The 20532-nt window shown below is 45.1% G+C and overlaps 2 long non-coding RNA genes across 4 annotated transcripts in view; both read left to right on the forward strand.

Moving 5' to 3' along the window:
* The window catches only part of LOC140844484 (uncharacterized), a 71612-nt gene that overhangs the window by 22869 nt on the left and 28211 nt on the right, over positions 1 to 20532 (forward strand). The window lies entirely within an intron of this gene.
* Positions 1 to 20532, forward strand: part of LOC108384484 (uncharacterized) — a 37459-nt gene that overhangs the window by 11818 nt on the left and 5109 nt on the right. The window contains exons 2-4 of the long non-coding RNA XR_012122874.1: positions 1452 to 1536; positions 4861 to 5162; positions 7775 to 8210. This is a non-coding gene — a long non-coding RNA (uncharacterized lncRNA). The remainder of the gene's footprint in view (positions 1 to 1451; positions 1537 to 4860; positions 5163 to 7774; positions 8211 to 20532) is intronic.

The raw sequence follows: 20532 nt of genomic DNA on the forward strand, positions 1-20532 counted from the left end.
TTACGGGTGGCCAGTTAACCAAGTACCAGGCATTGCTGCTAGACCCCCTTGACATAACTTTAAAGGTGTGCCAAGTAAACCTGTCAACTTTGCACCTGGTTATAGGGGAGGAATCTGTACACCAATGTACAGCAATAATTGAACAGGTTTACTTTAGCAGACCAGACCTCTGGGGTGAGCTCCTAACAATCCCTGGTGTAGAATGGGTTCGAAGATGGCAGCAGCTTTGTTCACAAGGAATTTGTAAGACGGAATATGTCATAGAGTAAGTTTACAGAATGGTACAGAAACAAAGACCTTCCCAGGATCCACATTAGGATAGAAAACTGAGTCAATAGCCCCGATGACAGCATTATAGTTAGGAAAGGGTAGAAGAGTAAATACTCATATGGATTCCCCATTTTACATGTTAATGTGGCTACATGGAAAGAAAGGGGAATGCTTACCACGAAAAACTCTCCTATGAAATATAAAGAACTGATCCTTGAATTGTGAGAGGCCATCCTAATGGCAGCAGAAGTGGCTGTAATACATGGCAGGCGCCGCTAGAGGGATGCCTCTGCCATGAGTCAAGGAAACAAAGCCCACCCACCAGATGGCCAAGTGGCCCTCTAGATTTAGCTCAGGGACATAGCTGGCCTTCATTATCAGCCCTTCTGACTCCCTAGATCATCCTCAGCATTCTGGGTCAGAACAAAGATTTGATCAATGGAATGGCTATAAACTGGAGCCTAATGCATGGCTGACTAAAAATCACAGGCTCCTCATCCCTGATGCCCAACAATGGAAACTAATTAAGGACCCCCCTTGATGCCACCCATGTGGAAGCTATGCATTATGGGAGTTTGTGCACAAGGTTTATATCAGAAGGGGATTGAGAACAGCAAACTGTATTATAGCCTCCTGTGAGCTATCCATAAGAAATAACCCTCAATCTCATCCCATTCCACCTGTCCAATACCAGGACACATATCCTGGTGAGCACTGGCAGATTGACTTTACCCAAATGCCCCCTAAGGCCTGTCTTAAATATCTGTTGGTATTTACGGACACCTTTACTGAATGGGTGGAAGCCTTCCCACCCATCACAGAAAAGGGAGCTGAGCTATGCAAACAATTGCTAAAAGAGACCATCTCCTGATTTTGACTTCCCAGGTCTCTATGCAGAGATTACCCGGGGATGTGCTACAGCTATGGAGATACGATATAAATTACATGCCTCCTGGATTTCCAACCATCAGGAAAGGTAGAAAAGGTAAAGCATGTTCTAAAGGAGATACTGGGAAAGTTATGGCCAAGAAATACATGAGTCCCAGAAAAAGTTGCTTCCATAGCTCCGCTTAGAATTCAAATGATCTGAAAAGTGAGCTAACACGTGGCCCATACTGCAAGGCCTAACTAGTTGGGAACATCTGTTCCAGATTAACCCATATGTTCCTGCATTTCTGCAGGATCTGCTCCCATAGGAGCAAAACTATACCTGGAAGGCCATAGATGATCTGAAATATTTATGCAAGAAGATTACCTCACAAGTAGGTAAGTAACACTGTAGAGAAATTTGGTAATTTCAGCAAGATGAAGCTATGAATGTATGGTCTAACCTTGCTTTATTTTTTCTGTTCCCTTGTCTCCCTTGTGGATGCAACCCCAGGGGCCCCCAAAGCACACATGGCTTGCACAGCTGAGCCAGAGAAGGAACCCCTGAACATACTCCTTCATTTTTGAATGCCACTAAAGGCAGGGGACTTCCTAATTGACGCGTCTCCTCAGGCCGGGACCTCTTTGTCCAGTCTCATTCACGGTTTTAAGCCAGGATTTTGGGCCCTGGCCCAGAGCAGATGGGAAGTGGCAATTCCTGCTGGTCTTGAGGAGAGAGCAGTGCGTGGGGCTACTCCTTGTCTCCTTGGACAGGCAAAATTTGCAGCCTTTGAGGAAAAACATTCACTTGAAAGGGCCTCACTGTCTAAGTTAGGGTACTTAGACGGAGTGCTCCTTCAAGAAGATGGAGACAGATGGGCAGCTGCTGAACAAACTAATGAGGCCCTTCCTAAGGGGATAGAAAAGACCCAACAAATTATGCAAACTTACTTTAAGACTCAGGTATGTGAAAACACATGCATCCTGACTTAACAAGAGTTGCTAACTATTCTGATCCACATGGAATCAGAAATTGCCACGAGACAATGGCCCATCTTGCTTATAGCAGATCTTCAAACTAAATGCTTTTGGGAGACATATGGTCCCCATACCCTATAGAAGTTTTTAGATGGAAAGTATGGTATCAGATATTGTATACTTAAGGCCCAAGTACCCTGGTTAAATCAAACAGAGAGTTATTAGGTGGTACAGTTAGTGTGGGAAGCTTCATCAACACTAGGATTCCTCCAGTAGGAAGCCTTTGGGCCATTTTAACTAAATCTAATACTTGTTGACCCATCCCCCTCTCTAACTGTAAAAATTGCAGAGGATAATGGCTATGTCCCCAGAGCAGGTGGAATTCTGATCTTTCTGAAGTCTGGCTTCTAGTGTCCACTCCAGTAACTAATGTCATCTGGTACACGGGAAAAGGCCAATTTTACAGGGAAGGACACAATAATTCCACTGTAAAACTCTCTGATTTCTCCTGTAAGGACACCTCTTTTCCCATCCAGGATGAGAATCTGCTATAACACCAAGGCTGCTGGCTGAGGAAGTTTACCCTCCCCAAACCAGTCCTTTGATAATCTAGATACTGAGGACAAAAATATTTCTAGAAACCAATTTACTCCCACCTCAAGATGTTGCAGCGATAGAAACAGGTTGGCCTGAGGAAACCTTAAAACCTCTTGAAATGGAATTAGAAACATTCTTTTGTCCAGAAATACCGTAAGGTTCAAATATCAGTAAACGTAGGGAAATGTATTTTCAGTCTAATAAAAAAATATGAGACTGCGTGAAGGGGATTTTTTTGGTTGGTTAGGATGTTTATTCCCTTCTGGCATCACTTCTGAATTTTGGATAAAAATGGCCTTTGCATTTTTCTTATTAGCCTTTCCCTTGTGTTTCTCTATTTCATATGGTGAAGTTATGACAGATAGAGATTATCATTGCTTTATCTGCTCTAAGTAGCATACCCGAGTGATAATGATGACAAACGATCAGCCCACTGGCCAGAGTGCAGGCTGAGCCTGTAGGCCCTCTTTAGAGCAGGCAGCTAGAGAATTTTATGCTTCCAAATAGGCAGGGTCTACAATCCCTTCTCAACACTGAAGAAGTTACAGAAGACAGACCGTTAGTCCTCATCTTTCCCTAAGAATAAGGAGGATAAAAATCTCAGGGGGAAATGAACTCGTAGAAGAAACAAGTGGAACTCCATCTTAAGGCTGAGATTCCATTTGGAAACTGTAAAGTTGGAGATGAAAATTCCCAACATATTTTAGGAATGATTAGTCAGCCACCAACCTTATCCTGAGGTAGGGCAAACGAGTTTCCAATAAACGATCTGGCCTCATTATCTGAGGGTAATTATTACCCTGAAAAAGAACAGAACTAATGAAATTCCTTTTGTAAGCTTATCTCACAGAGCGTCAACGATGGAAGGGACTGACTGTACCCTGAAAGCAATAACGCTAATAAGTCAAATCTTCTGACCACGGGAGCACAACATGATGTCTTAACCACAGGAGATAAACATCATGAAACCGCCCTTCCCTTCCCCCTCATCCCATTTGTGAAATCCGTAGAAGCCTAGCCCAGTGATTCCTGGAGGAGGCCGCCTTCTCTGCTGCTGACTCCCTTGTGCACGAGCTCTCTCCCCAATAAACCTTGACTGTTTCTTACTCTGCTGGGTGCTGGGTCTGTTTCTGTGCCATGGAAGCCAAGCACCTGGCCCACATCTGGTGACAAAGCCAGCCTTCCTCCTCAAACCGGTCTGCAAATCCGACGGACTTTCTCTAAAGAAAATGTCTGACTTAAATTTTTAATTCAAATCAACATGACAATATGTTTTGAGGACTAGTATGAAAACTACCATGAGAAAGATTACTTCTAATCATATAAAAAAGGTTCCTAAAAGCAGGCAAGACTAAAATCATGAAGGATATAATTAATCTATTTTGTAAAAAGTCATAAAAATGAGAATAAATCTATATGCTGTTGGTCATCACTTACTTTGTGAGAATTCAGGGTTATGCGCTGCTCAAATTGCAAGTTGTGAAACAAAAAAAACATGATAAAAAGTGATTCTTTAGTAAATGTGCTCACATGTATGTACTGAACTTTGGATTTTACTTTTGAGAATAATTAAATAAGAATCTTGTATGAAAATACAGAAATAATTCTTTTAATGTCATTAGGCATCAAGATAAACTCCCTAACACATTTAATGAAAGAGACAGCCATATATTGTTAAAAATGAATTTGTCCAACAGCTAGTATTTAATTTTCATTTTTGATTAATAGGAAGTGTAGTAGGGAACACATTTTAAACATTTTATAAGATGAAGTAGTCTCTGGATTGATTGTATATGGAATAATATCTCATTATATTATTTGACAAAATAGATTTTAACTACTTATGAATAATGCATATTGCATTCAAAAGAAATCACATAAAATTTTTATCCGTGGGTTTTATCCAGGAAAACCTGTCAATTTTTGTAGTCCCTGAAAATGTTTCACTTGTGTTTAAGAGAATTAGTGTTGCAAATCTATGCTGGTTTGGCTGTTCAAAAATTTTTTTATTTCTTTTTTTTTTGTCTCCTGAGGTTGAATATTGAGAATAGCTGAAAAGGATTGCTTGTTTAATATGGGGAGAGGGGAGAGCCATTTTTATTTTTTATTGTTCTTTTTACAATGCAGTCTTTTCTTCATTCTCCCCAGACCTATCAAAAGCAATGTGCTCTTTGGCAAGACTTGAGGGGTGCAGGGATGATGTCCGTACCAGAAAATTGCCAACACACCCATTGCCCACGCTCTATATTTGATTAGACCACGTCCAGGCGGGCCCGTGCGGAGGTTGTGGCTTTCCCTGAGCTGAAGAATGGATTTGACGGGGAGGAACAGAAGCCCTGAGGTGGGCTTACTGTGCCTTCATTCACTGATAAGACCACCTCCCCCCATCCCCAGCTGGTGGTTTTAATTGTCCTTTTTGCCTGGTGCCCGGGAGAGCGCACTACAGTCAGGTGAGGAATGGGGAGGAGACACCTTTTTAAAAAAATTTATTTTTATTTAAGTACAGTTGATATACAATATTATATTGGGTTCAAGTGTACATCATCATGATTCAACAGTTACCTACATTATTAAATGCTCACCCCAACTAGTGCAGTTACCATCAACATAGAAAGATATTACAGAACTGTTGACTGTATTCCCTATGTTGTACTGTCATCCCCATGGCTAGATTTTGGGCCTCTTTATCTCCACCTATTTCATCCACCCCACCCCAGCCCTCCCCCGCCGAAATGCTGTTCTTTTGTAACCTGGATGAAGGGCAGTTAAATGAGGAGGAGAGTGGGAAGAGGACCTGGATGATGCCAGCCCAGAGCATGAGTGGCATTGGGGACCTGCAATGGTTGACACTGGTTACATCTGCATCCCCCTTGGAGGGTCCTCAGGTGTGGACTCTCTCCACCATCTACACACACGTCACAAGTTCACATTCACCATATGCTCCCAAATGCACTCTCACACCTTTACACATACACACACATACACCTGAACATAACAGAGGTCGTGCCCTTTCTGCTCGGACCTGAGCAATGGGTGTGGGGTGCTGGACGGAGCAGAAGCAGAATGTTCTAGGCTGGTCCTGTCCACTCTGGTAGCCACAAGTCACACATGGCTGTTGGGCACTTGCAAAGGTGAAAAGTCCAAAGAGACATGTGCTGTAAGGATAAGATACATACACATCAACCCTCACAAACTCACACCCACTGCAACGTGTGCTCACAACCATACACACTCCTGCTGAATCACACATTCAGTTATACACAGTCACACACTCCTAAGCTGCACACATTTCAGAGGTTGGTGGAAGGCCCAGAGATGTATTTTAATTGCTTTAGGTCACACAGCACAATTGCATGCTCCAGTTTTGAGACCACTGCTCTAGGACATCTGTGGCTTCCCTCACCCCAGCTGCAAGTCTTGCTTTCCTTGTAGGAGGCTGGGAGTGGTCAGACTTTTTGCTGAGATGTTCTGCGCCTTGCTCTTCTGAGATGGCAAGTCCACACCAATCCCCTGGCTGCCCGGGGCTGTATTGGCAAATCTCTGCCTGCCCTGAGAATCAGCAGTGTTTCTCTCTGAGGCAGTGCTGTCAAGGAGACCTGTCCTAATAGCATAAAACCCATAGAAATGTACTTAGTTGGTGATTATTTCCAGCCTCATTTGCTGGCTGGCAGCAAACAGGAATCACTGTGGACACTCCCAGACGCACTTGTTGCCTGTGTGGTTCTGCTGGCCCAGTGAGAACTGAAATGGGTTGCCCAAATGGGGATGGTCACCTGGGGATATGGTGCCTGGCCTGCCCCAGTTCTGCCATGTGACCTGGAGCAAATAAGACTCTGGACATCTCATCACCTCTGCAGTGTGCATGGATGTAAGCACAGGAGTATAAATATGTATGTGAGTGTATGAGTGTGAGTGTGTGCAGGCAGACGTGAGTGTGAATGTGTGAGTATGTGTGGGTGTGAGGCTAGTGAGAGGGTTTGAGAGAATATGGCAAGTGTGTATGAGGGTGTGAGGGTGTGTGTGTACACATATAAGGTAAAGAAAGGGGGGTGAGGCAAAAGGGAATCTCTAAAGGAATTTGAAATGCATCTTAGCTCCCAGTGGTGGGTGAGGACTTGGGAAATTATTCTTCTTTCAGCAGATACCGATTTAGTACATACGACTTACATTGGCTGCTGGGTTCAGTTGGAGTTTAATGATAAACAAGACAACAGGTCCTTTATATTTAAAGACATGGATAAGTTAAAAGTAAAGGGACTCCTGAAATGGCCAAATCAAATGCTAAGCCTGAGTAGGTCAGACCATATGTAGTGGACACGCGCAGTTAGTTATCGTGAAGGAGAGGAGCGGTTGGGTGATTTGTTCTCTCCTAGGTTTGCCTGAGAAGAGGGTTGGCCGATAGAGCTTCACCTGTAAGCTAGCTCTTGGGCGGCCTTGCTTTTTGCTTACATCTCTGGAAGCCTTCCAGGTAGGCCAGAGCAAGAAAATGGGTCAATACATCGCACAAAGCTGAGTCAGAGCAGAACACAAGCTGGGAGCAACTGGCTGCGAGAAAACTCACCTGGGCCGTCTTGGATTTGGGTTGTTGGGGCTGTATCTGAACCAGGCACTCATGACTTTGTCTCCCTAATGCACCAACTAAAACATTTAGCTGGTTGGTCTGTCATATCTTAAACATTTGATTGATGTTCTGGATTATACTCAGATGTTGGGTGTTCTGGAATTTTATCAGGTGCATATTGATACGTTCACATCAGAGATTCTCAAATAACTCCATGAAGAATATTAATTCCACACAATATTAAGAGATGTTCTGTGTGTCTGAATTTCAAAAGCAAGGTTCTGAAATGCTAGGTTCATCAAAGTGAACAGGTTTTTTTGTTTTGAACCTTAATGTGGGTAAATGTGTAATGGGAGTCCTGACACACAAGGTGGGAAATACTGTGGTGTAGAATAGTCCCCAAACTTGTTTGAATAGAAGCTCTTTTTTTCATAGAATACCTGTGTCAGAGTGAATAACCTCCAGTGTGTCACTTAAAGAAAGGTATTTATTTCCTTTCAGGTGAAAGATACACAGAAGCAGGCTGTCCAGGTGACTGCGGCCCCATGAAATCACTTGGATGCAGACTCCTGTTACATGTCTGCTCTAATATCCTCAGCTCATTACTTACGTCCTCTATGTGGTTCCAGATGGCTGATGTGCCGGCCATCACACTCTTGGTCTAGACAGAAAGCTGGGTGAAGAGCATAAAGTATGTTCCCCCGTGGTGAGTGTCTCCCTTAAGGAGATTTCCAGGGAGTCCCATCCCATGACTTCTATGTGCATCTCACTGGTTACATCTACCTGCCATCGAGGCTGAGAAATGCTGGTTTGCAGTTGGACACATTACTGCCTTGAATGACATCAAGGTTGTGTAACTAAAGAAAAATGGAAGAAAGAAAATTGAGTAAGCAAATGATCTCTACACACACGTCCAGCTGAACAATCCTCAGGCCAGGTTTGGGAAATGTTGCTGTATATTGTTTTTCCGCTTGTCTCCAGTGTTTTCCCTTTCCCACATGCTACATGGCCTTGCCTGTGTGTTCCCCCTCTCTTCATCTCTGCATATGTTTGTCTTTCCCATATGTATGTATAGATATACATATATGTTATTGATTATCCATAGACTATAAAAGACTAATAGAATGCTAGGGCAGGAGAAAGGTTTTGATGTTGTCTAGCTCAGCGGTTCTCAACCCGCATTGTATCTTACAATCACTTGAGGGAACTTGAAAAAAAAAAATCTATGCCTGAGCCCTACCAGTTGGAATTGTAATCTTTGTGGCTAAAGCCCAGATAGTCAGTCATCTTTTTTTTTCCCCTTCTAAAGCTTCCTGGTTGATTTAAATCTGCAGCCAGGGTTCAAAGCCTCTGGTCTAGACCAACTTCATCATTTTATAGGAAAACTATCTGTGAAATGATTTCTTTCATGTGTGTTCCCCCATTAGACTTCAAAACCTATGAGAGCAGGAATAGTATCTATTCTATAATCACCACTCTCCTCCCCAGTGCTTAGCACAGTGTTGGCAAAAAGCCACATGTACGAATGAATGAGTCAAGTAAAGCCCAGAGAGGAGAGGGTCCTCAGGGGAGGTCACAAAGCAAATACACGTGCAGCAGAACCGGGACTGGAAACTTTGGCTCTCAACCCCCTTTTCAGGGCTCCTGCAGTGATCTCAGATGTCCACAGTCAGGTGGCCAGACCTCGGAACACGCTACTCTAGAACTGACAGATGGGCTCCTGTGTTCCGGTGGTGTGTGCTGTATGCCGCTGTCATGGTGAATCCAGGTTAAGAACTGGATCTATTTCTTCAAGCATCACCAGCCACCCACCATGCCCGGCTTACCATGAATGACTGATGGTAATAGCTAACTGGAGAAAAGAAAAGAAAAGAAAAAGCTCACGCCAATTCAGTCCTTTGGACCACCCTGCCTTCCTTTCAGGGTATCTCTGGCCAAAGGCCGTTTTTCTGTCTCCTACTGAGTCCTAAACCTGGATTCCACATCTTCTCTAGCCAATTGTTTGATTTTAATTACCTGCCTGGTTGAAACATCCTGAATATTAGTTCACAGTACAGTGTTAATGATTGATTAGGTTTGATAAACTATACCTTCTTGGGATCATTGTGTATCGACCAGTGTCCTGACTCAGAAGAAGGAACATTTAATGGCAAAATTTTAAGTATAACAGGGCAAAACTCATGAGGGGAAATTTGGGGTATAAGTGGGGTGGCCTTCCTGAAGGGATATAATCAGAGCAATCAAAGGCAGGCAGCTAGGTGTTCATCTTTGAGGAGGGCATCTGGGAGGCACCCCTGGGGGTCAGATTCTCAAGTCTGCCTTAGTTACAGGTCTAGTTTGAACCTGGAGTTCTCACTCAGGCTTCTCTTGAGTGGTGTAAGAGACCAGCAGCTTCGCTGGGATGCTGTGGGGGTTGGGCTATGGATTCAGACTCATCCCGTTCTGGTCAAGGAGGAAGGGAAGCATATTCAGTGCCTTAGGCAGAGCTCTTAATAAATGTTCACTCTCTTTCTTCTCTCAGCAGGGATTGCTCAGTCAGCAGCCCCAGAGGGAACAATTAGGTTGTTTATCCAAACCTCAGCCACTTTGCTATGTAATTGATTTTTCATTGAGTGTATTTAGGAAATAGTTATTTACATGAATACAGGCACACCAGGGACATGACAGCATTTGATCATAGGAAATGGGAGGGAATCTAGATCAAAGTGTGGAATCTAGCGAGAGGGAGGGTGGGCTGTGGAGACAGACAGCCTAGGCTGAGATTCTGACTCTGCTACTGACTGCGTATTTGGGCACATTATTAACCCTCTCTCTGAGCCTTGGTCTCCTCTTTTGAGAAGAAGGTAAATTTACTCCCTAGAAGGGTTGCTGTATGGATTAAATTAAGCAATGCTTACAACACGCTGACAGCTGGGGCAGCTGCGTCCTGTACCCTCAACAGGCTGTTGTCATCATCATCATTATTATTTCTGGCACTGTCCACGCTGGGGAAGTTTCCTGTCCTCTTAGCCTACCAGCCCCTAACCATATCTCAGCGCCTGGCCTAAGTCTCGCCTCCTCCCCAAAACCTTCTCTGACAGTTCCAGTCCTCTCTAGTTACCCTCACCTTCCATAACATTTATGAGATTTAGTTTATAGCACCATATTTTAAGCCTTGGTTCTAAGCAACAGTATTTTCTTTTTCCCTGTGTAGACCAGGGATTGGCAAGTGGCAGCCTGTGGGCTAAATCTGGTCCACTGACTGTTTCCACTGGGCTAAAAATAGTTTTTGCCTTTATAAATGGTTGAAAAAAAAAATCAAAAGAGAAAACGTTTGTGAAACATGAAAATGATATGAAATCCCAATATTAGTATTTATAGAGTTCTATCGGAACACAGCCACACCCATCTGTTGGCACTAGCTGCTCTGGGACTATAATGGCACCACTGAGCAGTTGCAACAGAGACTGATCCACAAAGGTGAAAATATTTACCATCTGGCCCTTTACAGGGAAGTTTGCTGAGCCCTAGACTGTACGCTTCTTACAGGCAGGCAGTGTGTGCCATTCTTGCGTGAATTCTCATGGCACATGGCCAGACACTTGACATGTAGCCAATGCTCCATAAATCCTGGGAGTTGCTGATTGCAACAATTCAGGTTCGCCACAGGGGGTCTCTGATCCATCTTCCCTGTGTTCCCCATGTTGGGGTGTGGATAGAAAAATACATCTGTACAGCAGGTCCATGTGTGTGTGATGAGTTGTTTCCCTGGGGTATTTGAGGTCCTTGGGGCAGAGAGACCAGTTCTTGTCTGCCTGTGGTACTTGCATGCCTCTGTAGTGCAAAGAGAAGAAAATGAATGTTAACTGGCACCAGTATGTGCTGGGCACTGTGCTATGTCCTTTGTATGCTTTATCTCCTTTAATGTTCATTCATTTATTCAACAAATATTTGTCAGGTGCCTACCATGGACCAGGCACTGTTCTATGAACTGGAAATGCAGCCAGGAGCAAACTGGACATTTTCTGCTATCGTTGAGGTTACTTTCTATATTGGCATGGGGTAGGCATTCTAAAACAAATAACCACAATATATTGAAGTATATTGTATATTAAATGGGATTAAATGCGACAGGGAAAAATGCAGCAGGAATGGGAGAGAGTATTTGCCAGCTTTTCATTTAGGTTGGGGAGAGTGTTGGGATTCGAAAGAGGAAGGTCAGAAAGGGAACATCCAGTACAAAGGCCCTGAAGCGTGAGGGGACCTGACTTGTCCAAAGAACAGCAAGAAGAGCTGTGCGGCTGGAGCAACGGAGGGGGGAGGGGAACGAGGGAAGGAGACCAGTTATGAAAAGCCTCTCATAGCACCGTGAGGGCTGTAGCTTTTACTCTGAGATGGGAAGTCTTTGAAGGGTTTGGAAAACAAGATTGAGGATATCTGATGTTTGTTTTAAAAAAATAGCTGTATGAGGTCCTTGGGCTGGTGTTCCTTGTTCTCATTCTGCAGGTAGGGAATCGGAATTCAGAAAGGCCAGGTGGTGCATGTCTACGCGACTGGCAAGAGGCAGCAGTGGGGCTTGAACCTAGGCTTCACCAGAATCCCTCCACTACCCTTTTGGCCAGCCTGCTGGCATGGAGGAGAGCCTCAGTAACTACTAAGTGAATTCAAAGTAAACGCTGGGGCTTGGGCAGTGGGACGGGCTGGCAGCCCCCCACCGGGCCCCATCTGTTCTGCTCGGGCCTGGTGCTGGGAACAGCTGGAACACCGTCTAGGGGCTGGCCGGTGGGACCCCTCTCCCATCTTTAAACTTGGTCCAGCTATGGAGCGGTCAAATGACTAACATTAATTGAAGTACGATGGAACAACGTAATTAGCTCCTAATAGTCACATGTTGCCAATTAAACACTTTGATGACTAGTTTACTCTGGAGCTTAATTAGGTGCTTCCAAATACATGTAGCCCTGTGCCGCTACCTGTTGGCTTAGGAGCCAAACCTTTTGTTGGACGTGTCCTCTCTTACTTGGGGAGGGACAGAATGACCAGTTTGGGTAGAGAAGTGAACTCAGATATTGGCATCTCTCAAGGTTATTTCATGGCTCTGTTGCATATTTAAAACTTGGTGGAAATCACTGCTGAGCTCACCTCCTGCCTGTGCTACTTGCATGCCTCTGGCAACAGGAACCATTACCTAAAGGGTCCCTGAGAGAAGAAGATTGTAATGTGCACTAGGACTTTCCCCTTCCGTGGTAACATGAAGTCCTGTTCTCTGGTCCCAACTGTCTATTGCTTAAGCACAGCTATCCTCTTAATAATTGTGGAATTGGTTTGTTATGAATGAGGGGTCAGAATTTAATGGCACCACAGGAGAGAAGGTTTAAGGCACTTGCAAACTCAGTGTGTGTTAATAACACCAAGAGACTGCTGAGGACACTGGACTGTCAGTGATGGAGAGATGACACCCAGAAGCACTTGGTGCTGGTCGGTGATGTGAGCGCTGTGTGAAGGGCGGCAGTTTTCCAAGGAACACTGACAAGTGCAGACATTTCCCATGGATGCTGATTAGCTTGAGAAGGGGGCTTAGAAATCAGATCAGTAAAGGAATGGATGAAAAACACTGAGAATACTTGGTGTGGGGTTTCGGTAGTGCTTGGGACTAAGCACCGGGTAAAGCAGCCATCATTCCATCTGTGAAGACCTGCCATGATCAGAGAGCATGAATGTTTTCCACGTTGCTCCATACGGTAGTGCAAATGTCCAGGGGTGAACAGTACCATCGCCCACATTTTAAACCATCCTACGTTATGGAAGGACAGGTAGGATTAGCTGGGTTTATGCCCCTCACCACTCTTTCTCCCCATCTGAGGAGGAAGTTAGGACCATTTCTTCCTAAATTGCAGGCTGTGGCAGCTTTGAAACATGTCTGCAAAGGTCTTTGACCCTCTCTCATCAAGACGTGGGGTCTGTGTCCTCTCTCCCTGAATCTAGGCTCTGTGACTCCCACGGCAACATAATACAGGGGCAGTGCTAGCTTCTGGACTCAGGCAGTAAGAAACTGGCAACTTCCACTTCCTCTGACTGGCTGCTCTCTCTTGGGACCCAGCCATCACCCCATAAGGAAGCCAGCAGGCCCACGGACACATTTAGGTGAGTCAGCCCACAGCTGCAGCCGAGGTCCGAGCTGACAGCCAGCATCACTACCAGGCACACATGAGAGCCTTCCAGTGATTCTCTGCATGTGGCAGGGATGAACGGTCCCCACCCAGCCCTGCCCAAATGGCACCTTCTGAGAACAAGGGATTGTCGTTTTCCTCCCTGCCTTGGTGAGGGCTTGTCAGATAACTGGAACGCAGGCCAAGGCAGGCTCCCAATCCTCAGAGCCAGTCCTAACTTGAGTGCCAGACTGTTTTGCCCCTACAGTGAGTCAGGTCGGCCTGACCCTGGCTCACCACCTGGCACATAGCAGGGACCCGCAGCATTAGTTAAATGAGTGAGTGACTACTTGCTCCTCATAAATGCTGAACCTTTGCCTGGGTCCTGAGACTGTGCCCAGATCGGTGTTTTTGCTTTTGTTTTCTTAACCTTGATTTTCATGATGGTGTCCATTTTTAAAATACAATCTGAAGTCATCCCAAATATATATAAAAGGACTGAGTGCGGAGCTTTTCCAAGTGAAATGGGGAGATGCTCAGCCCTGTCAGCCTGGCCTCCCCTCCCCACCTCGCAGGGCCCCCGGGGACTTGGTTTCTGTGGATCTCAGGTTTACAGACCAATGTTCTGTTCACCTACATGTCATCTGCCTCTGGTCCTGCTCCTGAGCTCTGTCCCCACCTCTCTTCCTTCCTTTACGTAGTACCAGGAGGTAAAACTGAGCCATCGTAAGTGGTAAGAGAGGCCTTGCGGCAACCTAAGCGCCCTGGCGCTCTTCTGAGGAATAAGGTGCTTGTTCAGGGCAGATGAAAGTGAGCAAATGAAGCAGGCCCTGCTTTGTGGGAGAGAGGCTGGGCTGGCTGTGGTCTGCCTGGCCACAGGGAGGGAAGGGCTGGGTGGGAGGGATTCTCCACACATGGATGATAGTGGCATAGGAAAGGGGGTCTGGAGCATTCACATTTGGGGTGCAGCAGAAACCAGAGCGGCTGTCAGCTCTGGAAAGTTGAGCGCTCTCCAGATCTGGGCGGGAGGTGCTTAGGTGAAAGCACAGGCGTGGAATATGAGGCCTGACGGGACAGCAGGGGCATAAGCCACTTTCTCTGGGTCCACTGGACATGGGAGGCTGACTTGGGCTGAGGCTGAGGTGGGGAAAAGTGGAGGGCGGCTGAGAAATGAGGTCAGAAAGCATGAGGACATCGGAGAGGGGCTGAGTGAGGTAGTCCAGGAATGAGGGGGTGGCCAGGGAAGAGGCACTTGGCAAAGGGCAGAGCTAAGACTCAGGGAAAAGCCGCTGAAAGGGAGCTGATTCCCATTGGAAGGCCCTGAAGGAGAAGCATGTGGGGCGGGTAGGTGGTACTCCCACAAAGGCACACGGCTTCTAGAAGGTTCTGGGAGAACTGCTCAGTTTCCTCCTGAACTACTGCAGTCCTGTGATCCAGACCTACTGGATGCTTACTTCTTCAGAACGTCAGTGTGATGTCATGAGAAGAACACTGCCTAGGAGTCAGGAGGTCTGGCTTCTTGTCGGATTTTGCCACTGACCAGTCATTTCAGTTTTTCTTTTCTGTGAAATGAGAAAGCTGACAGCTGTTGATTGCCAGGTCCTTTCAGTTCTAGACACGTGTGATTCAATCCAATAAACATATGTGGGCCAGGTACAGTGCTGGACGCTGGGGGGATGCGCATGGGCCAGACACCCTTCCTTCAAGGGGCTTACATGATGGTGGGGGAAGTGGGTACCTGGACAGGTGGCTGGGCTGCAGTGTGAGAAGAGATAAAAACACCAATTCCAGTACTAGACTCAGTTCAATGTTAAGGTACAGCAGTAAAGAGGAACAGAAAACCCCAAAAATGGGAGCTGGAAGAGAACCTGATTGATTTGGAGGTCTAAGAAGGCGGTGTGGGATGTATGCTGTCTGTCCTTGGCCCATCCGCACCTCGGCCTGCTCCCCATGGCTTGGTGCAAGGCTGGACCCCAGCGCCCTCTCCTCCAGCAATAGGGAAAAGGGCTTTAAGCCATTTCATTTCTTTGAAGCATATATTTATTTTTAAAAAGTATTTATTTTTGGCGGAGCCAAGATGGCGGCGTGAGTAGAGCAGTGGAAATCTCCTCCCAAAAACACATAGAGCTATGAAAATATAACAAAGAAAAATCTTCCTAAAATAGAGACCACAGGACACAGGACAACATCCAGACCACATCCACACCTGCAAGAACCCAGCGCCTTGTGAAGGGGGTAAGATACAAGCCCCGGCCCGGCGGGACCCGAGCGCCCCTCCCCCCGGCTCCCGGTGGGTGGAGAGAAACCGGAGCGGTTTTTTTTTTTTTTTTTTTTTTTTTGGCGAGCGCTTTTTGGAAGCCTTAGAGGGACGGGCCCCCGTTGCTGGGGAGGCAGGGTGGCGGGACCGGTGAGGAGGGGCCTGGGAACGGCGCCGGAGGACAAAGAATATCCCGCGTTTCTCCCTGCGAGACCTGGGGGTGGGTGCCTGAGACCGGTGCCTGAGGACGGAGGAGGTCGCGCGTTTTCCCCCTTTTTTTTTTTTTTCTCTTTTTGGCGAGCGCTTTTTGGAAGCCTTGAAGGGACGGGGACCCCAGTGCTAGGGAGGCACGGTGGCGGGACTGGTGAGCGGGTGGCTGGGACCGGCGCCTGAGGACAAAGAATATCCCCCGTTTTTCCCTGCGGGACCGGTGGGCGGGTGCCTGAGACCGGCACTTGAGGACAGAGGAAATCGCGCGTTTTTCCCCTTTTTTTTTTCTCTTTTCTGCGAGTGCTTTTTGGAAGCCTAAAAGGGACAGGGACCCCGGTGCTAGGGAGGCAGGGCGGCGGGACTAGTGAGCGGGTGCCTGGGACCGGCACCTGAGGACAAAGAATATCCCGCATTTTTCCCTGTGGGACCGGTGGGTGGGTGCCTGAGACCAGCACCTGAGGACGGAAGAAATCGCGCGTTTTTCCCCTTTTTTTTCTCTCTTTTTGCCGAGTGCTTTTTGGAAGCCTTGAAGGGACAGGGACCCCGGTGCTAGGGAGGCAGGGCGGCGGGACTGGTGAGCGGGTGCGAGGGACCAGTGCCTGAGGACAAAGAATATTGAGCGTTCCTTCCCTGCGGGACCGGTGGGTGGGTGCTTTTTGGAAGCCTTGAAAGGACAGGGACCCTGGTGCTAGGGAGACAGGGCAGCAGGACCAGTGAGCGGGTGCCTGGGACCGGCACCTGAGGACAAAAAAAAAAAAAAAAAAAAATCGCTTGTTTTTTCCTTTTTTTTCCTTTTTTTTTTCTCTTTGTTTCTGTTCCCTCTCTCATTGTTGCTGCTGTTGTTTTGGTTTGGAGAGTGCTTTTTGGAAGTCTTAAAGGGGCAGGACAGAAGCAGGGAATCTGGGGATCTCTGGGCACTCTAACCCCCTGGGCAGCAGGGAGCACAGAGGCCCCTTACGGAGATAAATAGTCTCCTGGCTGCTCCCCCTCCAACGGGGCTCCACCATTTTGGAGGAACAGCCCCAGCCAGGCCAAGCCCACAGCAACAGCGGAGATAAACCCCAAAGCAACTGGGCAGGAAGCAGAAGCCCTGTCTGCGCGCAGCTGCCCAGCACAAGCCACTAGAGGTCGCTATTCTCCCAGGAAAAGGCTACAAACCAACAAGAAGGGAAGCTCTTCCAGCGGTCACTTGTACCAGCTCTGCAAACTATCTCTATCACCATGAAAAGGCAAAACTACAGGCAGACAAAGATCACAGAGACAACACCTGAGAAGGAGACAGAACTAACTAGTCTTCCTGAAAAAGAATTCAAAATAAAAATCATGAACATGCTGACAGAGATGCAGAAAAAAATGCAAGAGCAATGGGATGAGATGCAGAGAAAAATGCAAGAGCAGTGGGATGAAGTCCGGAAGGAGATCACAGATGTCAGGAAAGAGATCACAGAAGTGAAACAATCCCTGGAAGGATTTATAAGCAGAATGGATAAGATGCAAGAGGCCATTGAAGGAATAGAAGCCAGAGAACAGGAACGTATAGAAGCTGACATAGAGAGAGATAAAAGGATCTCCAGGAATGAAACAACACTAAGAGAAATATGTGACCAATACAAAAGGAAAAACATTCGTATTATAGGGAGACCAGAAGAGGAAGAAAGAGGAAAAGGGATAGAAAGTGTCTTTGAAGAAATAATTGCTGAAAACTTCCCCAAACTGGGGGAGGAAATAATCGAACAGACCATGGAATTATACAGAACCCCCAACAGAAAGGATCCAAGGAGGACAACACCAAGACACATAATAATTAAAATGGCAAGGATCAAGGACAAGGAAAGAGTTTTAAAGGCAGCTAGAGAGAAAAAGGTCACCTATAAAGGAAAACCAATCAGGCTAACATCAGACTTCTCAACAGAAACCCTACAGGCCAGAAGAGAATGGCATGATATACTTAATGCAATGAAACAGAAGGGCCTTGAACCAAGGATACTGTATCCAGCACGACTATCATTTAAATATGATGGTGGGATCAAACTATTCCCAGACAAGCAAAAGCTGAGGGAATTTGCTTCCCACAAACCACCTCTACAGGGCATCCTGCAGGGACTGCTCTAGATGGGAGCACCCCTAAAAAGAGCACAGAACAAAACACACAACATATGAAGAATGGAGGAGGAGGAATAAGAAGGGAGAGAAGAAAAGACTCTCCAGACAGTGTATATAACAGCTCAATAAGCGAGCTAAGTTAGGCAGTAAGATACTAAAGAAGCTAACCTTGAACCTTTGGTAACCACGAATCTAAAGCCTGCAATGGCAATAAGTACATATCTTTCAATAGTCACCCTAAATGTAAATGGACTTAATGCACCAATCAAAAGACATAGAGTAATAGAATGGATAAAAAAGCAAGACCCATCTATATGCTGCTTACAAGAAACTCACCTTAAACCCAAAGATAAGCATAGACTAAAAGTCAAGGGATGGAAAAACATATTTCAGGCAAACAACAGTGAGAAGAAAGCAGGGGTTGCAGTACTAATATCAGACAAAATAGACTTCAAAACAAAGAAAGTAACAAGAGATAAAGAAGGCCACTACATAATGATAAAGGGCTTAGTCCAACAAGAGGATATAACCATTCTAAATATATATGCACCCAATACAGGAGCACCAGCATATGTGAAGCAAATACTAACAGAACTAAAGAGGGAAATAGACTGCAATGCATTCATTGTAGGAGACTTCAACACACCACTCACCCCAAAGGATAGATCCACCGGGCAGAAAATAAGTAAAGACACACAGGCACTGAACAACACACTAGAACAGATGGACCTAATAGACATCTATAGAACTTTACATCCAAAAGCAACAGGATATACATTCTTCTCAAGTGCACATGGAACATTCTCCAGAATAGACCACATACTAGCTCACAAAAAGAGCCTCAGTAAATTCCACAATATTGAAATTCTACCAACCAATTTTTCAGACCACAAAGGTATGAAAGTAGAAATAAATTCTACAAAGAAAACAAAAAGGCTCACAAACACATGGAGGCTTAACAACATGCTACTAAATAATCAATGGATCAATGAACAAATCAAAATAGAGATCAAGGAATATATAGAAACAAATGACAACAACAACACTAAGCCCCAACTTCTGTGGGATGCAGTGAAAGCAGTCTTAAGAGGAAAGTATATAGCAATCCAGGCACACTTGAAGAAGGAAGAACAATCCCAAATGAATAGTCTAACATCACAATTATTAAAACTGGAAAAAGAAGAACAAATGAGGCCTAAAGTCAGCAGAAGGAGGGACATAATAAAGATCAGAGAATAAATAAACAAAATTGAGAAGAATAAAACAATAGCAAAAATCAACGAAACCAAGAGCTGGTTCTTTGAGAAAATAAACAAAATAGATAAGCCTCTAGCCCAACTTATTAAGAGAAAAAGAGAGTCAACACAAATCAACATAATCAGAAATGAGAATGGAAAAATCACGACAGACTCCACAGAAATACAAAGAATTATTAAAGACTACTATGAAAACCTATATGCCAACAAGCTGGAAAACCTAGAAGAAATGGACAACTTCCTAGAAAAATACAACCTCCCAAGACTGACCAAGGAAGAAACACAAAAGTTAAACAAACCAATTACAAGCAAAGAAATTGAAACAGTAATCAAAAAACTACCCAAGAACAAAACCCCGGGGCTGGACGGATTTACCTCGGAATTTTATCACACAGAGAAGACATAATACCCATTCTCCTTAAAGTGTTCCACAAAATAGAAGAAGAGGGAATACTCCCAAACTCATTCTATGAAGCCAACATCACCCTAATACCAAAACCAGGAAAAGACCCCACCAAAAAAGAAAATTACAGACCAATATCCCTTATGAATGTAGATGCAAAAATACTCAATAAAATATTAGCAAACAGAATTCAACAGTATATCAAAAGGATCATACACCATGACCAAGTGGGGTTCATCCCAGGGATGCAAGGATGGTACAACATTCGAAAATCCATCAACATCATCCACCACATCAACAAAAAGAAAGACAAAAACCACATGATCATCTCCATAGATGCTGAAAAAGCATTTGACAAAATTCAACATCCATTCATGATAAAAACTCTCAGCAAAATGGGAATAGAGGGCAAGTACCTCAACATAATAAAGGCCATATATGATAAACCCACAGCCAGCATTATACTGAACAGCGAGAAGCTGAAAGCATTTCCACTGAGATCGGGAACCAGACAGGGATGCCCACTCTCCCCACTGTTATTTAACATAGTACTGGAGGTCCTAGCCACGGCAATCAGACAAAACAAAGAAACACAAGGAATCCAGATTGGTAAAGAAGTTGTTAAACTGTCACTATTTGCAGATGATATGATACTGTACATAAAAAACCCTAAAGACTCCACTCCAAAACTACTAGAACTGATATCGGAATACAGCAAAGTTGCAGGATACAAAATCAACACACAGAAATCTGTAGCTTTCCTATACACTAACAACGAATCAATAGAAAGAGAAATCAGGAAAACAATTCCATTCACCATTGCATCAAAAAGAATAAAATACCTAGGAATAAACCTAACCAAGGAAGTGAAAGACTTATACTCTGAAAACTACAAGTCACTC

The sequence above is a fragment of the Manis javanica genome, chromosome 11, assembly GCF_040802235.1.
Source record: "Manis javanica isolate MJ-LG chromosome 11, MJ_LKY, whole genome shotgun sequence".
In the NCBI taxonomy this organism is placed as follows: domain Eukaryota; kingdom Metazoa; phylum Chordata; class Mammalia; order Pholidota; family Manidae; genus Manis; species Manis javanica.